The sequence below is a fragment of the Gavia stellata genome, chromosome 3, assembly GCF_030936135.1.
Source record: "Gavia stellata isolate bGavSte3 chromosome 3, bGavSte3.hap2, whole genome shotgun sequence".
Taxonomy (NCBI): Eukaryota; Metazoa; Chordata; class Aves; order Gaviiformes; family Gaviidae; genus Gavia; species Gavia stellata.
The window spans coordinates 9,485,730-9,507,090 of record NC_082596.1 but is presented as its reverse complement, the minus strand read 5'-3'; the positions used below and the strand labels follow the sequence as shown (position 1 = coordinate 9,507,090).

Sequence of the window (21,361 nt, the reverse complement as noted above, 5' to 3'; positions counted from 1 at the left end):
TCGCAGACCAATGGGGGGTCCCCAACATCTCCAGAAGAGGTCATGCAGCCTTCACCACTCAACTGCTCCCAGAAGAAAATGCTAATCTAACAGAAGCTATTTAATTTAGTCTCTTAATCAATATATCAGGAATATAAAATACCATTTAACTAACCAACATAGGAAGGATTTATAGCAGCACTAGGTACTGAAGAGGAATATTAAATAACCAGGCTCTTCCTTGAACCAGAATTTAGACCCCAGTCCCTCAAAGGATGAAATATGTGGTTGTCTGCCTCCTCACTTACTGGAACTGAAGTGAGCTGTTGAGTCATTAATAAATCAGGAAGAATTTAAGTGTATTTCTGTCAGTTTCATTTTAAAACCAATGGATAACTATTTTGACAATCTATTATAATCTGTACTGTCATATTATTCACCGCTATTGTTTACCACAGCATCACATTTGACTGTTCAGTGGTGACAGTGCACAAAACATGCTCTTTGCTTCTACCAACCCCTTCCTGGGGGCTGGAGTTGACATGTTCATCCTGGGGACAGCCAAAAGCGCAAACACAACCAGCCACCACAGCACTCATTAAGCTGCACTAATTCACTCCCCACCTCTCCTGTGACCGTGCCTCAAGCCCTGCTGTGTGGTTAGCCCAAGATCATATGGAAATTTTGTGGCAGAAAAACAAATGGGCTGTGGGACTTCCCCGGCTGGTGAAAGCATTCTCGTCGCGGGATTGTCCTTTGTCTGAAAACTGGACAGATGCAACACTGGCAACTCCAATAAATATAAAACAATACAGAGGTCACCAAGAGCTCTATTCTTCATACTTCTCCCCTAGCGCTGCTACCTCTTCCCTGTAAATCTTCAGTTCAGCACCCAAATTCTTCCTTGACAGTCTAAATTCAAATTGGGAGCAATACAATCGGTACCGGAATACAAGTCTCTAAGTATATTTGTTCAAACTAATTCATTCCCTTTCTTTTGTGTCCTTGACATTGAGATAGGGTGGCAGAAAATATGTCATTTGATGACACATTACTTTTCCCCATCTCAATCCATCTTCCCCAGTGCTTATTCAATAGTTACATGACTTGAATTCATCACGTCAAGTGTACACTAAAATTGAATTAAAACAATTTGAGTCAGAAAGCATACAGATGCTCATATGTTTCCCATAGCTCAGAACATCCTGTTACAGTAGCACAGCTGCAAATTTTGAAACATTTAAAAAGAAAATTGCTTTACATGGGGGAAGGGAAGGAGAGCAAAGATGCCTGATTTTAAGCAATTCATGTTCTGCATTATGCTGGCTGGTATATTTTTGAAGTTTTAGAAAAGGGAATGCTGGGTAGAAAGGAGGAAAATTCCATTAGTGTCTCCATAAAGTGTTTTAAAGATTCTCTATAAAGTGTTTCAGCACTGAAGAGCATTCTTCTAGCCACGTTCTGCAGGGGTAAATTAGACACATTCTTCTTCCACTGAGAATTTAAAATAGAATTAAAGAACACATGTTTACAGAGGCTTTAAGAAAGGGATTTCTAACCAAATCTAGGTGACAAAAAAAACAGTGCTAGGGTCAGATTCTCAGCTGGTGCAAACTGGTGGTGTGAGGTAGCTGAGAACCTGACCATGAATTTCTGATAAATTCCAGTTGTCATTTTTACATGGATTTGCATAAGAGCAGGGGGAGGTTACTTGGATTTACTGTTTATTTAATGGCATGAAGAGCTGACCCAAGGCAGAACTCAGACGAATATGCTGAGTAGAATTATACCAGGGAAATGGATTTGACAGTAAATAATACTTGCAATCAAGTCCTCCTCCTCATAAATATACTCCTGTATAACAGATACAGTAGTAGCAATCATGATGCAAGATTTGCCTCCGTGGACTTTACTTCGAGCCTCCTCTCATGGGAAAATGGGGACCCCACCTTTTTTGCATGTTCAAGCTTTTGCCTCTGCATTGTGTCTGTGAGTGAGGGTGTCATTTACCTCTATCAATTCTTAAGTACTGACATGTTATAATCATCTATGTATAGCTTCTATTCATTTAGCATTGCATACATATAAATAGCATAGTACCAAGGCATTCTTCTTGCATAATTTCTTATTTGTGCTATACAGAATCATTGTCAGGAGAATGCAGGTGAAAATCTTGGCTTCACTGAAAACAACAGGTCTTATGTCCTTGTTTTCAGACGTAGCACAAGAGAAAAGGTGAAATATTTCATTTCAGCTCTCCGTAGGAAAACTGCTGTGAAGTTCTGCTGTCTTTCATGATATTTATCAGTGTGTTTCCTTTTCCCAGGCTGCAAGTAAAGGAAGAGCTTGAGAAACTGAAAAGGCTGGGAACCTGTGGGAATCTCCGGGCCTTTGCCCCTTTTTACTCGTCCAGGAGTAAATGGGTACTCGACCAGCCAAGTCCTTTGTTCATATCTTTGTTGAGTAGCAGCTGAGAGAACTGTTCATAAGGTTCACTCGTCCATGGCAACAGAAAAATAATTGTCCAAATCACAGCATCTTCTCATTCCTGCAACCACAAAGATGGGGCTCGGGGTCTTCTGTAAGAAAATGACATCGTATGTGTGCTTTTTAAAAGCACCTTTCTCAAGGAGCCAATTGTTTTATTGGATTATTTATTTGTAAGGAGTTGCGTATGGCCCCTGTGAAGCGTTCTGTAGAACCCAGCTAGACTGGATGGTTGTGTGTCCATTTCAGCTGGAAGGATTCCCTTGGCCCCAGAGGATGTGGCCTTGGAAGTGACAAATGAGAGCATGCCCCACTGACACAGGTATGATTGTAACTCTGGAGGTTACAAGGCCTTTGGAAATGGAGCAGACCATCCGGAACAAAACCTCCTCTTTTAGAAAATGCATCACAGGATCTTTAGTGAGTGTATATCTCCAAGATAAGGATGCCTGACACCACATGACAAGAACAAATGCAAGACTCAGCGGTCTTGTACAGCTGGCACTTATTAAATCATCAGCCTGACCTGCGAATACACCCAGGATTAATCCCTAAAGGCATTTTTATCCAAGTTCTAACTTGGCTTGATATCAATTAATTTGGGACATATAACAAGATCACAGCAGGAGATGAAATGGCTGTATCTTCGCATGCCCCAGTTCTTAACTATTGAATTTTCTAATTAAAAAATGCATAAATAAAGAAGACATCCAAGAGCTTCTAAGTTCTTTTAATTAGAACATACAAATAAAACCACACAAGAACATCCAGAGAAATGACAGTAATGTTAGCCAAATGTGGATTCATTAAACAGTTGCTTACAGCACAGCTGGAGCTCCCTTTTTATTCAAATAGATTAGGAAAAAAACTATCATTGTGTGTAAGTGAAAATCACAGCAACAACTTTCTTAAACTGAAGTACCTGAAAGCCAGCACCTAATTCCTTATGTGGGTACCTTCATAAAGAAGGGTTAACCTTCAGTGGTGTAGAGAAGAATCACATGCTAAAAGGAGGCAGTAAACATCACCTGACATGTCCTACGTTATCTGATCTGGCCTTGAGAAAGTCCAGATCAGATTCCAGAAAGTTCAGGACCCCTTCAGATCCCGTCTCATTTCTGCTACCCTATGTAGTTATCTTGGATAACCTAGGACTTCTCATGTTAGGCACCTATGTTTAGGCAACTGAATCATTTCCATCAAACAGCACTGCATCTTCAGGCAATGCTGATAACTCAAGACTTTTGGAAAGCCAATATTGGTTTTGGTTTCTGACCAAAGGCATTGATTACTGCAGACAAAATTTTTAAAGTAAAAACAATTCCGTATATACTCCAATTACTGCCAAAGGAAATCTGTAACATCCCCAACAAACACGGTTCATTCCAGCATAGCGGTATATCTCCCAAAGTACACTAATAGTCTCCATTTGAGGCACTATTTCATTTCTTTGCCTGGAAATGAAACAACTGATATGAAAAAGGTCTGTGATGTCATAAGTAGCATGGAGACAGTGAAAGGGTGGACAATTGCCAGCTGTCTTTTCCAACAAAATAGAAGGAATAACATAAAACCAGCAAGTGCCAGTTGAAAACACAAAGAAAAAATGAGATAATTCATTACACACCATGTTTATAGGCGACTGTAGATAGACGCCATTATATAATGGAAGAGAAACCAGATGGGCATTACAAAGAAAAGAATCCAGAAGGCACCTTTACCTCCAGAAACTTCTGAGCCAGAAGTCTCAGGAAAGTGGGAAAGTATCCTGGGAAAATGTCAGGGTATGGCTATCTTAGTCTTAATCTCTTTCTTTGCATCCAGTTCAGATAAGCATTGGGAAAAGGATCCTGAGGTTGTAGATCTTTTCTGATAATGAAGACTCCTCTATTAGCAAAGTGCATGTGTAATAAATGCTACAAGTGTTCACTGGGAAGAAAGAAATACTGGTGACAGAAATTACCTAAATGTGTCTTGATTTCCTTTCTGCTTTATTACTCTGTGTTCCCTACATCATAGGGCGCAAATCAATAAAATTGCAAAAGGCATAAGACATTTTAGTGGAAGGAAATACCACCCACATAAAAATTTTTCCCCTTGACAGGTATCATCTCAGTTGTAGACAAACTTCTTGATATTTTTCTGACCCCACAGGTGAGATTCTACATGTTGGCTCATTTCATAGGTGACAGTAGAAGGATTGTGGGACAGGGCTGCAGCTGGGAACGTGCATTAACCCAGTGGGACTCCTCTGATACGTCTTGACCAGTTAGCCTGCTGCAGGGCTTTCAGCAGACCAGGGAGAACATGGCATTGTACTCCCAAGGCAGAGGACAGAGCTGGGGAAAAAACATGTGAGTCTTCTGCCCAACACCTGGGATTTGGCTGGTCTGTGGCTCATTTTCATTTGAATCCCTTTCTTTTCCAGGCAGCCAAACAAATCCTATTCCTACAATGAGAGAGGATTAGGAACTGGTTACACCATGCAGACACTATGCTGGGTATTTCATAGTCTCCTGGACACATAGGAAGCTCTAGGAAATTTGAATTTATCAGTTTCCCTTTTTTCTTCTGAAATAAGCAGTTCTTGCAATAATCCAACCTCTTCACCCAGGGATTATGAATAGTTCAATTAACACATCTGTGCTGCTATCCTGCTTACCCAATGCAACTTCTGTTTCTGTCCCTTCGTGTACATCCTCAGCCCCACAGGATCCCCTGCTAGTGCTCAACCGGGCAAACCTTTGACATACTTAGTGGAAAATTAATTCTTCAAGTGAAAAAGCTACTTGCTTCAACACCGGACTCTAATCCCCATAGGAAAGGGCTACAGAGAGCGGTGTTTAAACTGCAGGAGTCAATCACCTAATTTGTGCCTATGCAGCACCTAGCACAATAGGGGTTCCCATTTCATTTGATTCCTACATGCAGCACTGTAATAGAAATAAATAATAATAAGATTGCAGCACTGATCTTGCTGTTCCCTGCCACTGTTTAATGAACTCTCATTATTATATTAAGGAAAACCATGCATGTGTTCTATAATTAGTCTCCTATCTGCCACATACCATAACTAGTCCTTACATTTTCCCTAATGATACAGATACTAGCATGGGGGCTTACAAATGCATTCCCCTATAAAGACAGACTCTATATGTTTCACTTCTTTTAATTATCCCCATTTTTAAATATGTGAAACAACAGTACTTTTCACATCTGGTCCTCCTATAATTTTATCTAACAGCTCCCCACACCCTCAGAAGGAAAATCTTTCTTTTTAATTGCATATTAGACTTTATTTTCATAGGGGCAGACAGCTATTTATTAATTCAGCTAATTCCTCTAAGAATTAAAGCAGTCCAGCATTCTCTGAGTTAAGTGTAGGGTAGCTGCTGCCACTGTTGGTGACACCTTTTAGATTCCCAAGAATCTAAATTCTTCAAATTCCCCTGTGTAAGTCTAGAGCCTCTCTACCAGCATTAGCAGGAGGATGGAGAATAGGATCGCTGGTACCGAAAAAGCCATGTTTGGTCTCTGATTTCCACACTTGTAGCTCCTGCAGCTAAGCTTATCATCGCTGGGAATGAGATATATGCCTATTTGTCAGTAATGAAATAAAAAGAGTCTGACAATGTTGGAAAATCTGGTGTGCTAAAAAATACCTGGCAATGCAAAGCATGATTATATATGCAAGCAACTCCTAAAAATACCTTAGCTCTTAACAGAGGGTTCATTACCTAGACAGATGAAATAGGTTTTCCCCAAGACAAGCAACATCTACACTAAAGCAAAGAAATTAATTCTGGTGATTTTGACTAAAGAGAGGTGAGGGAAGAGGGAAGTGAAGACCAGACAGGAATGCAAGTACTAGATGAAAGGAACGAAATAGCCCCTGGTGAGAAAATCGCCTCGTTAGGTGTCATAGGCTTATTCGTGCCTGTATGATGCCCTTATCTATATCTTCTGCCAGTAAGTCTGCAGTACTCACAGTTGTGTATATTACTGACTGATTTCTCGACAGACAGTATCAACCATCTCTGTCTCACCCCATGAGGTCACTCTGTCCAGGTGTGTTTCCCACAGCCCCTTCCAGAAACTGGGCGTCAGTCAGAAGCTCCTGACTTGAAGAAGAAAGATCAAAAGCCCAAAGAATCAACACAGGTTGATGTGATGGGGCCCAGCGTGGCCCAAAATGTTCTTAACAAGAGGAAGCGTTGCTGCGCATGCTGCCACGAGGTTGTGAGTCATTCCCTAAGCAAAGGCAGACGCTCTTGCAGCCAAAAGTCATCTTTGTCTTCGAAACTTTGTCTTCCTCCCCAATGGCTTTCCTACGCTTTTGCGCTTGCATTTGGGCAGGCCTTGCCAGTACAGCGTATTTCCCTTCAGGAATCAAGACCTGCTCTGTTAACAGAAGTGAGCAGCTGGTCTTCCATAAGGAGGGACTGCCAGCAAGCAAAAGGATTTTCCAGCATTTGCCACTAAAATGACTTTTGGCAGGAAAACGAGAATCATTCACAATGGAGCCATTTTTAAGGGATGCCTGTAGCAATTTCAATAGAAACAAAACATTTGATTAAAATTAAAAAGGCAGAGAGAGACAGCACAAAGAGATCGGTCTATAAGCCCCTCCACCAGCCAGGCTCTCCCTGGTCTCTCCAGCTTCCTGTGGGAATTGCTCCACTTCGCAGACATAATGATTGCTAACCCAAATAAGAGAGAGAGGGAGATGCTGTGCATTTGCTACCATGGCCTCTTCTGTTCCCCATCAACAGCAGGTGCTGTCACACGTGCCCATCACCTGTGACATGGTTCCACAGTTCCCACATTTTGCTTAGGGTTATTTTCACCCTGCTTTTGTGGTTCTTTAGCTTTAGCTAAGAAATTAAAGCTTGGAGGCCAGGTCCATGATTTGAACCAGTCAGAGCAGGAAGCAGAATTTTGGGTCCTGCCTCCTATCATCATCCCATCACCTGAGAAGACTCCCTCTCTGAAAGGCTTTGTTAGTTCTGATGAAAGGCAGGAAAGTCTGGATTCCACAGACATTCCCAAGTGGGAAATTGCTTCTGTAACAGCTTTAGTTTCTTCTAGAGTTACATTAGCAATTAGATTCCAGTGTAATCTGACTTCAGATTCAGGATGTCCTTTCCATATTTTATAACTTTGTATGAGCATAACCACTTGTTTTACTCTAGTAATAGCCGTTATAATTTCTCTTTATTTAACAAATTTACATGAAATTCATACAGTTTCTTGATTTCTTTTCTCTTCATGAGAGCAAAACATCTCAAGGAACAAGCATTTTCTTTAAAAAATTCTAGCGTTGACCAATGATGCTTCACTTTTTTTTCTGGGAAGGGCTGCTCATCGAGTTGCATTGGCATGAAAGGGGTCTAAGCTATAGCTCCTCTTCTGATGGGTGGCTTAGATCTGAGGTGTATGGACAACAGAGTGAATCTGTTAAGTAAATCTAAGGTTTCCTAGAAGAGCTGAATTCACTGCACATCCAATGCACATTGTTTGCATTATACATGCAACAGTAATTCTGTTTTGACCTCAGGAGCAAAAGTGAATCGTTAACCTTGCTCTTCAGAGTATTTTGGAGTAAGGCAGAGAGCAGCGGATGAAATGAACTGTTCTAACGGTGGTAACCAGCTCCTCACTCCCCTTTTTCCAGGTTGCCAGACAACATGCACCTATCACAGGGCAGGGATGGGACCAAACAAAGAAGGCTCAATATATAGACCCACTCTATAAACATAGTACTTTGTTGCTGCACAACTTTTTCTTACAATTTCTTGTCCTTTAACAAGGTCCTCTGATGTCCATTGCAACAACACTAGCCCAGGCAAACCAGGAGACTGCTCCACAGCTTCATCATACCAGTGCTCACAGTCATTCCCCTACAATCTGCCTACATCTTCCCATCAGTAATTCCAGCCCATTACAGATAATTATACCACCTTGTAGCATCTTCTATAATTCCCCTTCCTCCTTGCTGTTTACACTTTTCAGAGATGTGTGGGTTGCCCACAGCAAGAACTTCACTCTGGCTCATTAACATTTGAAACCTCCGACAAGATGTTTACAAGGTTACTTTTCTTTTAAGCCAACCTAATGTATGAGTTTTCCTATGCAGTTACTTATTAAGAGAATTCAAAAATACATATATTGACAGGAAAATGGAAGATATAGCAAAAGGAATAGAAAGAGTTTCCAGAATTGCTAAAATGCAGCGTAGGTTTTCTGTATTTTAATCTCTCATTTAGCTGGCTTGATTGCTGTCTTTAAATTTTGTTTCTCCAGCATCAAATAAAAGGACATCAGTGCATCCTGTTCTATGCTATAGGATGTCTGTGGTCAAGTTACACTCAGTATGGAGAATCGAGTCTAAATTGTGTTATATACTGATCGTTTTATAAAAAGATAGAAGTTGTTCCATCAACTCTGTTCATCCTGCTGGTCTGTGTGTTTCCTAATCTGGTGCAGTCGTAAAATCCTGTTGTTTAAGTTAAGCAAACAGTTTGCTAGTAAGAGTGTTCTGGAACAAAAGAAAAGCCCCACTGAAAAAACAAACTCTACATGAGACACCCACATTCTCTGTTTCAACATCTGCCATCAAAATTCCAAACTAGCTTTAGAGAAGAAGTAGTCTGAAACCAGAGGCATTTTTCCATAAAAATATAGCCCTGTTTTCCATAAATCCTTGAATGACTTATGCCACACAGGTGTTCAGCTGTTACATGAAAGTGCAATGAAGACACCTGCACAGAAGAGATTTCTGCCAGCAGCTCCAGCTGGCAGATGCACACAGCTCATCAGATGTTGCTTGCTGGGGCAGTAGTAATAGGAGGGAGAACGTTTCCACGCTTCCCAAGGAAATCAAACTGTGGGAAGCAAAGAAACAGAGTCAGCCAAGGAAGGAAACAAGCACATGAAGGTCAGCCATGGTCCACAGGATGCTGCAAACGTCTGTGATCTGCACAATCACAAGCCCTGTTAGCAAGAGACAACCAAAACCCTTCTAGCCTAAATGCCACTGTCTGCAACTGGATTGCAGGAGCTGCTGATGTGCTTGCCAGTAAGAGGAAAAAGAAGACTTATTTTTGGAGACCACAGTTCAGGAGTTCAGCTTTGACTCTAATTTTCTATATTTGCAGCAGGCTTTTGCAAAAATAGGTTCCTTCTCTCGTAAAACGTTAACAAGAAGGATTATTTTCCTGTTTCAAATAGATGCCTCCAAGGTGTAGGCAGGAGTACAAACGAGTGACATGAAGGACTCGATTCACTTACCCATACATGGGTGTCTGGTGCCACTGGAGGTGTCCAAGGACCTTGAGACATCTGCAGGGTTGGTTGATAGGCACAGGATCGGAGCCCTCCTGAGGGGGCAACTGGGGACAGCCACGATACCCTAGGGCATCTCGCATGGTCCATATGGCTGAACCTGATGCTAATGGATGAGATTACCTCTTCTATCTATAAATGTCTGTATCTGAGCAAATTGCCTTGGCTTTTTTTACAGACCATGAAGAGAAGCAGGTGCATGTAGATCATAGCTTTCACAGCTTCTCTGCCCTATTGTAGGGTGGGAGAAATCTTCCCCAAAAGACCTGTTTCTCTTCATTGATTAGATAGGAAGCTCAGATGGGGGGTGGCCTGACTAAAAGTGGGGTATCTAAATTGCAAGCACATAACATCATCTGAGTGTTGTTTGCCACTGATGGCTACAAAGGGTGAAGGCTCATCTCTAGGTTCCCCTTCTAGTTGAAGAAGGGCTTGTCATAGACCCAGCAAGTTTAGAGTGTCGTGCACGTCAGAGTAGATGCTTGCCTTTGCTGAGATGAATCATGCCTTTGCCTTCCCTCAGGTGAATAGTGCCTAAGGCTTGGTCTAAGCCTGGGGCAAGACAAAAGTACAGAGAAGAGTAAAGACTTGCAACTAAGGGAAAATGAGAAGTGCTGCTGGAGTGTCTGAGGTCCAGCATTATAAATTAAAGGGGCGAGTGTTCACTGTAGCTCTAAGTGGTACATGAGCCCTTCTTTAGGTTGAGAACTCCAGAGAAAGTTTATGGGAAAGAAAAATGGACAGGAAAAAAGAGAGGAAAGCTGATCTCTGCCCACTCCCTACCTGAAAGAGCTCATGTTCAAAGTGAAGTTCTGCTGCTCCTGCATCTCTGTTCTCACCCTACCAAAATTTTGGGTCAAAGTTCAGAGTAAATCAGCCTTTTTAATGAATCATTTACTACTTACAAAATCGTAAAACATCCCACAGCATTAAGTTAGCAGTGATTAACGTTCCATAAAAGATTTCTGCATGTATGGATATCTCATGCAATATTTATCACAGCCCACAAGTGGCTGGGTCAGCACTTTTATGATGAACCTCTAGAGTCTCTAATCTCAGATGGGTATAAATCAGGAATAGTGTGGAAAGGGGGGGTCATAATCTATTCCTCCCCCGTGCAGGAGGGTTACGATGTTACAAAAATATTAAGTGTGCAATATTTCACAGTTTGAAACTTAGAAAATTAATCTTGAGGTTGCTTTTTATTTTTCCTCATCAAGATTTTAGTGGAGAGTTGAGCTGGTGTCCACTTTATTTCACTCACTGAGTAAAGGCATGCATTTCCTTTCATTAGGGCTCCTAATCTGGAGTGCTCCTTCATTCTCACTAAGGAGATTTAGTTGGAGAAATTTAAACTGAGATTCAGTAATTAACTGCACACACTCTTCTGGTGCATTTCAGGGTTTACTAGAAAAGAGTGTCATAACACACTCCTGCTTCAGCCTGGCTCCTGGACAGAGTAGGTGGGGGTTAAAGATGCAAGCATGAGGGTCATGTCAGCATCTCTTGATGTGGGTGTCCAGGGAAAACTTGTAGTTGTGCCATGCCTCAGTTTCCCTACCCATTGCATGAGAAAATGCAGAAAATAATTGTGCTCTAGGGTTGGATTACACAGCTTCTCAACGTTTTCTGTCAGGCCTGGGTGTCCAGGTGATTTTTTTTTTTTTTTTTCTCCTTGCAAATATAAGAATAACTTTGTTTTCTAGGACAATGCTTCTGAGATGCTTCAATATCAACTTTTCTCCACTTTTCACCTAAAGGGCTTCTTATACCTAGGAAAAGTGATCCTGAAACTACTAGCCTGGATACAGTTCAGGGATTCAGGTGAGTATCTCTACAAGAAGATCATTGCTCAGTGCAGTCTTCCTTTAATGCAATTCAGAGAATGATGCAGATTTACCCACTCACTATTCCAAAAAGTAGGCTGGGAGCAGGTGCCAAAACTATGACCTGGCCTCATAGTTACATACAAGCTGAATTGTGTTGCATATGGAGGATATCCTGTGCCCTCTTCCCTTGTATATCAATTTTATGAACTGTTTGCCTGCCAAAATCAGAGCAGTAGCAGTGCTAAAAGGTAGTCAGAGCTAGCGGGAGTCACCTAGCCACGGCTGTTACTAGCCATCAGGTTAAAGGGAATAGCGATGTTCCTTCTTTGCAACACAGTGAGTCATCCATCACCATGCTATCCTGGCTCTCCTCATTCAGGATTCCTCAAGAATGGGTCTTAAACAAGAGGACAGGACTGTCATTTTATCGAGCTGCCACTTGGGCGGTCAGGGTCTGGTTTGCAGTAAGTGCACCGTGAGTACTTTCCCCATCTGTTCCTGGCTGAGCAGGCGGGGTGTGAGAGCACGGATGCCTCCCGGGGACTGCCAGCTCCAGGTTGAGACGCCTCAATGGAAACGTCTACAGCGGAGGTGTCTGTCTGGGAGCAACGTGCAGAAACCCAGCGCAGTTGAACGGGTTTATGAAGCCGTTCTGCTCACCCACACTAGTATCTGCCAGCCCCACAGAGATGTCTCTGATATCCAAGGGCATTTCAGATAACATTAGATGTCGGTGTGTAGACAAATTCATACCTGGGTTTCTATTCAGTATGAGAGTGTAGGCACCTACAGCACACTGTAGACATCCAAGTCTCTGAATCTGAAGCTGGATCATACCCCTGCGGCTCAGTTCAGGTGCCTAAATATAGGCTGCTAGTGCCATCTAGATGCTCTGAAGTGTCTGAGGACATTAGGGAGAGCCACATCCTTCTGCACAAGCAGCTGGAGGCTGGGCTGGATAGCCCAAGGCAGCTCTGATGGCTCAGAGCTGAACAGTGTTCCCAGCATCTTCGGTCAGTCAACCCAGCATTGAGGCAAGCTGCAGAGCTATCCCCAAGTTTTCTGTCTGGGAGGTTTGGTTCCCTTCATCTTTTAATCTTAAGCACTCTGAATTTAGTTATGTGCATTTGCATATTAAGGAGGTACCTTAGCTTCACTTCATTTATTTTCCACAGGAAAAGTGAAAGCAATAGTCTGTGCACTACAGGTTGTTAAAAATGAACTATTTCCTTTGGGAGTCAAAAAAACCCCCTCATTAGAAATGAAAAGGTTTTCAACAAAATGTTAAATTAATAACATCTCTTTTCCTTCTTCATGTCTTTTCTCTTTGTCTTGCCCTTTCATTTTCAGTGGTGAAATGGAACCAAAAAGAAGAGGAAACAGAAGCTGGGATCACAGGAGAAAACACAGAGCCCCTGATAAAAAGAGGGAGAAAACTGTGGAAAGCAAATGCTTTTCTAAACTCTTTAGATCAATCACAACAACAAAAGTTTCTTTCCAGAGCCCACTGAACAGCAGTGATTTCAGCTGTCTGCTTGTTTTGTGAAAAGAATTTTTTTAACAAATTTTCAGCTACTTTCAGACACAACTAAAACACCATTCAGACAAGCTGATCTGTACCAACCACCCAAACGTGATTTCCAGTGTCAAAGGCAGCTCCACTGTTTGCTATAGAAGCCCTTTATGTTACTACTACTATTTATGAACATTACAAGAAACCAGCCAGAGACTGACCATTAAAAAGGTAGATCCCAAATAACGAGCTTCACATTCATGGCAGCACAGGTGCCATTTATAAGTTGTCTGTCACTGGTCCACAAAGCACTCCTGACTTTGTAGTGCAATGAGCTGTATCGGGCTGCTCTTTCCAGTCTAGTACCATGATTTCTCTCCCCCCCCTTTAGTATCCACAGGGAAAAACTCGTCTTTGGATACATCACAGATATAGCAATAACCCGCACTTGTCTAAAAGTACATAATAGTAATTGCAAAAAAAAAAGAAATTTCAAACCATTGATCAAGCTTTCCACCAACTGGCAAGTCCTAAAATAGTGACGATCCTACCGTGCAGGTATTCAAACACAGTACGTTCATACCCTTATTACAAACTCTGTTTTCTTCTAGTTCAATACACGTAAGCTTCCATACTCCCATGTCTTGATGTTGCAAATGCATATTGCATTGTGTATTGCAAAATGTCTGTTCCGTGATCCAGAGGAACACGGGTGTGACAGAGGTTACGGACCTGGGGACACATCCTGCAGTTTCTCAGCGACCTCTGATAACAGAACCTGGAGTCTCGTACCTTGGTCTCTGTTTTCAGCCTCTCTACAAATGCTTGTGATCAGAGGCCACTACACACTTCATTATTCACTTAAAAGGGGAAATGATCTTGACATATGCTGAAATATAAAAGGTCCAATATGTACGAGGCCCCTAATGTAAAATGAATGTGGGAGTACCAGCAAACGGCAAAACAAACTCTGAGGCTGCATCCACACTAGCAAGTAGCACAAGCCCACAAAGAAACACCTAAAGGACGTTGTTGGCTATTTGTTAGTTCAGAAAAACTTTTAACCAACATTCCCTCACAAAGATTTCTCCTCAGAGACATTATTTTCCCTTTGTAATGCAAGGGATGACGAGGCAGACTGAAAAACATTGTGTTCTATTTAAAAGCAAGTTGTTAGGATGTATGTTTGGGTTAGGTGAAGTGGAAGAAAAATTAACATCTGTTGGCTGATAAGAGGGCTACTGCTAGGCTAAGGAGTGGAGAACAAGGGCCATAGCTTCTCCTTGGGGTCTAGCATGGCCTTGGTCCAGAGAGAAAACCAAAATTGGAACCACAGCTATCAAAATTATTTCATTCAGATTTAGACAGGAAACCAAGCACTTGATTTGCAGAAGCATTTTGTACCTAATATACGCTGAAGTTTCAAAAAACTGTGTCCACTTCCTTTGCTGAGCTCCAGTCTTGGTCCTACAAACAGGAGTGGTGTTGTTGGGTTTAGTGCATTTAGTATTGACTCCTAAATGTTTAGTTCTTCTGATGTGTTTTGAAAAACTTGCCTTTAACCAGGCTTAAAATGCATTTGGCATCCACCTCTTTCAGGAATGAGTTAATTCATAGGTTATTAGTATTTACTGTGTAGGTTACAGCACCATCCATAATACGGGATTTGTCTCAAACGTGTAAAAAGTTTGTGACTCAGACCTACTGTTCTGTCTTCTGACTCCTTGGTATCACATTACATGGTCAATAAATCTCTTTAAAACATTTAGATGGTCCTGGAGTTAAAAAAAAACAAGATAAAAAACATCACTGCAGAGAAGTTATTTTCATATTATGAAAAAACCCCAAACTTTCTCAAACAAAGGCAGCATTACACGGAGGCAATGAATCTAAAGAAAAACACCATGTCTGGAACTCTGTGTATTGAATAATGGATTTGTTCTTTGTTCAAAAATTTTCTGTCCTGCAACGACTTTAATTCTCGGTGAGAGAGCTGAGTTTATATTATACTGGATTTAAAAGCTATAAAATCAGATGTTCCCTGATGTACTTCTATATTTTATCCCAAATCAGGTTATGGTGGCACTGAATATAGCTATGTGACAAAACCTGTACTATATAATGCCATTTTAATCCCTCTGTGAGAAAATAAATATTTTGCTCCCATTAAAATGGATCTTATTCATAGAAATAAAACAACCAATAAAACATTCTCAGCCATGCACACAACCTAAGAACTCCTTGAATTTAGTAATGAAACAGAGTAAGTATAATATCGTAATACAAATAATGCTTCAATTTCATCAGATCTTTTTTTAAAAACTATAGAGTGAGCTCAACCGAATTTGCAAAAAGTCTGATACCTCAGAAGTAATCTATCTTTCTGGTCTCAGTGTACATGTACATGCTTCAGGATACTCCTGACAGCCAGAAGAAGGAGGACCTCAGAGCTGGCAGGAATTCCTTGAGGCAGCACAACACATGAAGTCCACAGATTATTGTCTCCTCACTGCTGTTTTCTGCTTTTACATCTGTTCACAGGAACTACCTGGCTCTTCCAACAAGACTGAGGTACAGCTGGTAGAAACCTCTCTGTCAGCACCTCATTTTGATGTCAAACTGGGTTTTCCACCAAGCAGAAGAGATTTGAGAAAAAATCTGATTTTTCATTTGAAAATTCAAGTCTCCCAAGAAGCTCTTTCCTCTCAATTTCTGGCACTTCAGGGCTGAATAATTTTCAGGTTTGGAGAAAAATGCTTCTTTTGGTTGGTAGAAGTCACTGTCCTGCTGGTGTCGATACAATACAGAGTGCTCTGAGCTTTTGGTGACAGTGTCATCTTGTCTGGACCATGACTACTCTCATGAATCTCCACATCCTGACTGGGGCTCAGAGACATGAGTAAGTTATAATACTCAACAAATCAATGAAAGACTCAGTGACAGAAACCACGTTTCTTCATTCGAGTTCAGTGCCCTCTTTATTAGAGTGAGAATATGTAATTACTTATGTCCTAATAATCTGCTGGACAATCCCCTAATAAACACAGCAGTGCTATCAATATGTGGACATTCGAAGATCCTGCTGTCTAAATTGTCATTATAATATAATGTCCTGGTTGGAACATAAGTACTTTTAATTAGCTTTTAAAAAAATGAGTCTTATCTGTAGCGAGCCCATTTGCATGATTTAAGGACAGGCTTTCTCTAATGAGTCCACCATCCACAGTTGCATAGACTGAAAACTTGCTTTTGATATTGTATTTTCTCAAAGTCCATAACCCTAATAATTCTAATCAATATCATTTGTGCCCAGATCATCAATTTGTTTTCCTGCAGGTTGTTTCTTCTTCTTTTATGCTTGTCTGTCTACTTTGCTCTGAACTGGTCTTATTTGTTGGAGTTACTTTGGATCAAAGGCCCAACATAAATAAATAACATGCAATGTTGTGTTCCTCTCTTATTAGATTTGGGGCCTCTGGAACTCAAAAAGTAAAATTATGTTATTATTACATTTCTTATCTTCCTAATAGTTTATTAAGCCAAGCAAAGGAATATTTTGGAACAAACTCAAGTCAATGTTTTGACATGTCCTGCACCTAAGAAAAAACTAGCATCCAACGATATAACATAAAGACTCTTAAAATTACCTCTACGGAACTGCCTACCTCCATAAGCTAGGATAGCCATCAGAGAAAAGTTCTGCTTAACTTAATTTCTTGTTTTCTCTTCACCTTCCAGGTACCTGCTTTGCCTGTTGGTGATGTTTGGCTTCTGAGATCCCCAGGGCAGAGACTGTGTTATATATTTTGCACTGTCTGCACAGTGCCCAGTAGATAAGGTCTTTATCCTTGAGAAAGGTTACTAGGCACTATTGCAACGAATGTAAGCAGCATTGCCAGGCATCTAAATGTTATTTTCCTCTTCGCCATATGCTGTTCTTCCTGTCTCTAATTTGAAAATAGGAACAGAGGGTAATGTAATACAATTGCCTGCATGAAACATCTTACATGTCTTACAAGGGCTGAGGAAAGATGATCCCAAATTTCCATATTCTTTTATGTGGGCCTCATGCCCATACGGGGAATTGTGAACTACCTGCATGGTGCACTGAAACTTGCCCATATGACTGCCCTTTCGCAGCAGGGTTTTCTCAGGTTTGTCTCAGCTGTTTTGGAAAAGAACTTGACAAGTGGGTGCTGGAGACTAAAAGCACTGTGGAAAGTTCACAGAACACAGAATCACTAAGGTTGGAAAAGACCTGGAAGATCATCAAGTCCAACCATCAACCCAACACCATCATGCCCACTAAACCATGTCCCACAATGCCTCATCCACCGTTCCTTGAACACCTCCAGTGATGGAGACTCCACCACCTCCCTGGGCAGCCTGTTCCAACGTTTGACCAAAAGTTGTTCAGGTTCAACTTCGGTTGCTGCAGCAGTGAAGAAAAATTTTTTTGAGGTTAGGGCATTTGCACCCAATTCACCTACACTGGACTGGAGGCTTCAGCACAGTGACTTCTTCTTAGAGCCCAGGAAAGGTCATGGCAGGCAAGCACAAAACTATTTATGCTGACATAACCTTGCCCAGGGCTCTTAAATGGTCCAGAAAAACAGCAGTGTTTCATACTCATATTGGGAGTACAGACTGACTTCTTCAAGGTCCACTGAGAGTACAGGAATGTAATAACTGATTTTATGGTGTGCTCTGTACGGATGGGATTATAAAGAATTAGAGGGAATTAAGTGCCCAGCTCCTTCCACTGTGTTTGGATGCACTTTTTTGCTTAGTTTATCCTTTCAGGCATATCTCAGCACAGGTTTCTGTGCATGAAAAGTGGAAGGCAGGTACTGCTTTTGGATAACTGCACCAATTTCAGAAGCCAAAGATAAGAAAATGCAGGTGAGTCTAAAAATATCAGTATGAACCTTCTTAAGAGAATGAAATGTAGCAGACAAAGGCATAATGTTTACAGGTAAATGCTCTTTCCTACACTTAAGGCAAAATTCCAATTTCATTGAAAGCTATGGAAAAACTCAATTTATGTGGAGTCAAGATTTCACCTCTATTTCTTTTTCTCCAACACTATGTCTTCATGCAAAAGTAGAAATTAAATCCAAATGGTCCTTACTTGATGTAAAGAAATATTTTCAGCTTCTGAGATTTTAGAAGGGCCTCACTATTAAATGTTGTACACACATCCAGAGAAAAGGGATGTTAAAAATTTCCATAGAAAAAAAGATGGATATTTTTCATTTAATTGTGACCAAGCCTAACAGGATAAATTTTAGTATAGGGCTCTTTAAAACACATGTGTTCATATATATGCATAAACATACAATCACATAATCTGGAGCTCAGAACATTATTTATTATGTTTGATAGGGTAGGATCAAACGGTCACCAAGAATGGTGTCCCTGCTGTTGGGCAATGTAGAAATGCAAAGCAGCAAGTGGTCTCTGCCCTGAAGAAAAAGCTAAGAATTATTTTCACATTTCCTTTCTTGAATCCAGAAAATAAAAAATGAAGTAAATACACCGAGACTTGGTAAAGAAAAGAAAATCATGCTGTAGGGAGTAAGAATACTTCTGCACAGAATGGTATTACAAATGTTTTCCATCACTCACTAAACTAGCCTGATCCTGTAGCTGCTTTAGCAAGATGCTGTAATTTAGAAAGTTATTCAATAATTGCACACGCACAAACCTTCATTTGCCTCCCCTGTGCTCATGCATTATGATGAAGCCTTTAATTACAAATGAACATACATTATTATTTTTACTGGTTTCACAACTCAATACACAGAGAGACTGGGGCACACCAGGCAAACCTCTAAATGGTGTTTCCTTCTATCTGCACCCTGTATCTGCACTATTTATAACCTTGCTGCACACTTCAAAACCCTGCTAGGAAAATAAGGCTATTAGTTTCCTCACACCCCTGCAAGCTTCACAGAAACGCACAAATTTCTTTTCATAAATCTGCTGTGACATCAGAGCGGTCCCAGATTTATTTTCTTGAGGAGGGAACTGAGGCCCGGAGGACTGGATCAAAAGAACAATTTAATTTTTGACATCTCAGAGTAAGGACACCACATTTCATTTTTCTATTGTCAGAGTTTTTATCAGTCCACAGCACAGCTATTACTGACTTTGGCTGCAGCTAGAAGCGATGAGCACTTCTGCAAGTTAGATGTACTGTCCCATGCACACACCCATCCCTCCTCCTCCCTGGGGCACCAAGGAGGAAAGTCAGCCCGCTCTCCTCTTCCAGCCTCCTGCCGCTCCCTGGGAAGAAATTGTCTCCAGGGAAGTCCAGCTGAGACGCTCCGGCTCGAGCAGAATCAGAGCTGTCAGAATCTGGGAAGAAGTTAGCTGCCAAATTTCAATGAGTATCTTGTGAGACACCAGGTTTTTCCAAAACTCCCAAGTTCTCCATATATGGGCACTCCTACAGGAAGAGCAAATGGAATATCCCACACATAAAGGCAACGTTTCTTACCAGTACTAAACCCGTATTCATAAAGATGCTATAAATTCCAATGTAGCATCCTTTTTTAACATGCAGAATAAATATTTCTTAATTCCATTTTCTGAAATGGCTTGTTGATTTTGTTGAACATTTAAAACGGTCTGGTGGCAGACTTTCAGCAGGGGTCAACGCTCAAAATTTTGCCAGTACTGTCTAATTAGTATTAATGACAGACATGAGTACCAGTCCTGGTGTATCTGGTACAAAAGGACCTGCCTACTTTCTATCACTCGGGGATACAAGAGTGCAGCAGTTTTTGGGGAAAAAAATCAGATTCCTGTATTCATTGAGTCTCTTGTTTCTCCTACTACCCAACTTTTAAGAGGCAGAACAGCTGAGATTTGAAGCTTCAAGGCACCAGGGACTTAAGGGGGCTTTTGCATCTAGACTGAAAGGGCTGTGGGAGCTCCGCATTCCCACCGCCTGCTCCTGCCTCGCTGCAGCCCGGCTCCGTGCGCACAGACTGCCGGCTGCTACTGCAATCGCCTCAAAATACAACGTGCGACTTTTTCTTCAGGCAGTCAAGACTCAGCTCATTAATTAACAGTTGCAGCATCGCTTCCAGCTGCCACTTCAGCCAAAGGCAATTCGCTCCTTAGTTTTGCAAGGAAGCATGGCTGGGGTCCGGAAGGCCATGCCCACAACCACCTTAAAACCAGTGGAAAAGGGGACTGCAAAAGAGCTGACAATAACATACATGAAAAATATTACCTGGTTGTGGGTCTGAATTACTAGGCATGGAAGTTACTTGCTCTGAGAGTTTAGATAAAACTTGCATTTGGTGGTTTGCAGGATGCTGTGCATCCATAATATGCTAGGCAAAGGCAACATGGAGAGCTCTGTGAACCAACGCAGGTATGGCCTTGCAAGTAGTTTTTCCAGCTAGGTACAACACCGTTCTGCTCACCCTGAGGCAAGCAGAAGCTGACTAGCAGCAGCTAGCATGGCACTAAACAGAATCACAGAATCACTAAGGTTGAGGAAAAAAAAAAAAACAAACCCACTCACAAACCACAAAACACACCACAACCCACACCAAAACAACCCACCCACACCACACAGCACCATGCCCATCAAGCCACATCCCACAATGCCACATCCACACGCTCCTTGAATACCTCCAGGGAGGGTGACTCCACCACCTCCCTGGGCAGCCTGTTCCAGTGTTTCACCACTCTCTCAGTAAAGAAATTTTTCCTAATATCCAGCCTGAACTTCCCCTGGCACAACTTGAGGCCATTTCCTCTTGTCCTGTCACTCGTCACTTGGGAGAAGAGACCAACACCCACCTCTCTGCAACCCCCTTTCAGGTAGTTGTAGAGAGCGATGAGGTCTCCCCTCAGCCTCCTCTTCTCCAGACTGAACAACCCCAGCTCCCTCAGCCGCTCCTCATCAGACTTGTGCTCCAGACCCCTCACCAGCTTCGTCGCCCTTCTCTGGACACGCTCCAGCACCTCAATGTCCTTCTGGTAGTGAGGGGCCCCAAACTGAACACAGCATTCAAGGTGCGGCCTCACCAGAGCTAAGCATCCTGCTGAGATGGGTGCGTTAACAAGGGCAGATGCACAGTCAGCTTGGGCTGAGCAAACAACTCCCACCTTCCTGCAGTGGGCCAAGGCTTCCTCTGTGGGCTCTCATACTGCTCTTTTCATCAGCACATTTGAAGCATTCAGGAAA

At 41.7% G+C, this 21,361-nt stretch overlaps 1 protein-coding gene across 1 annotated transcript in view; it reads right to left on the bottom strand.

Moving 5' to 3' along the window:
* The window catches only part of KCNQ3 (potassium voltage-gated channel subfamily Q member 3), a 204,190-nt gene that overhangs the window by 135,889 nt on the left and 46,940 nt on the right, over nt 1-21,361 (bottom strand). The window lies entirely within an intron of this gene.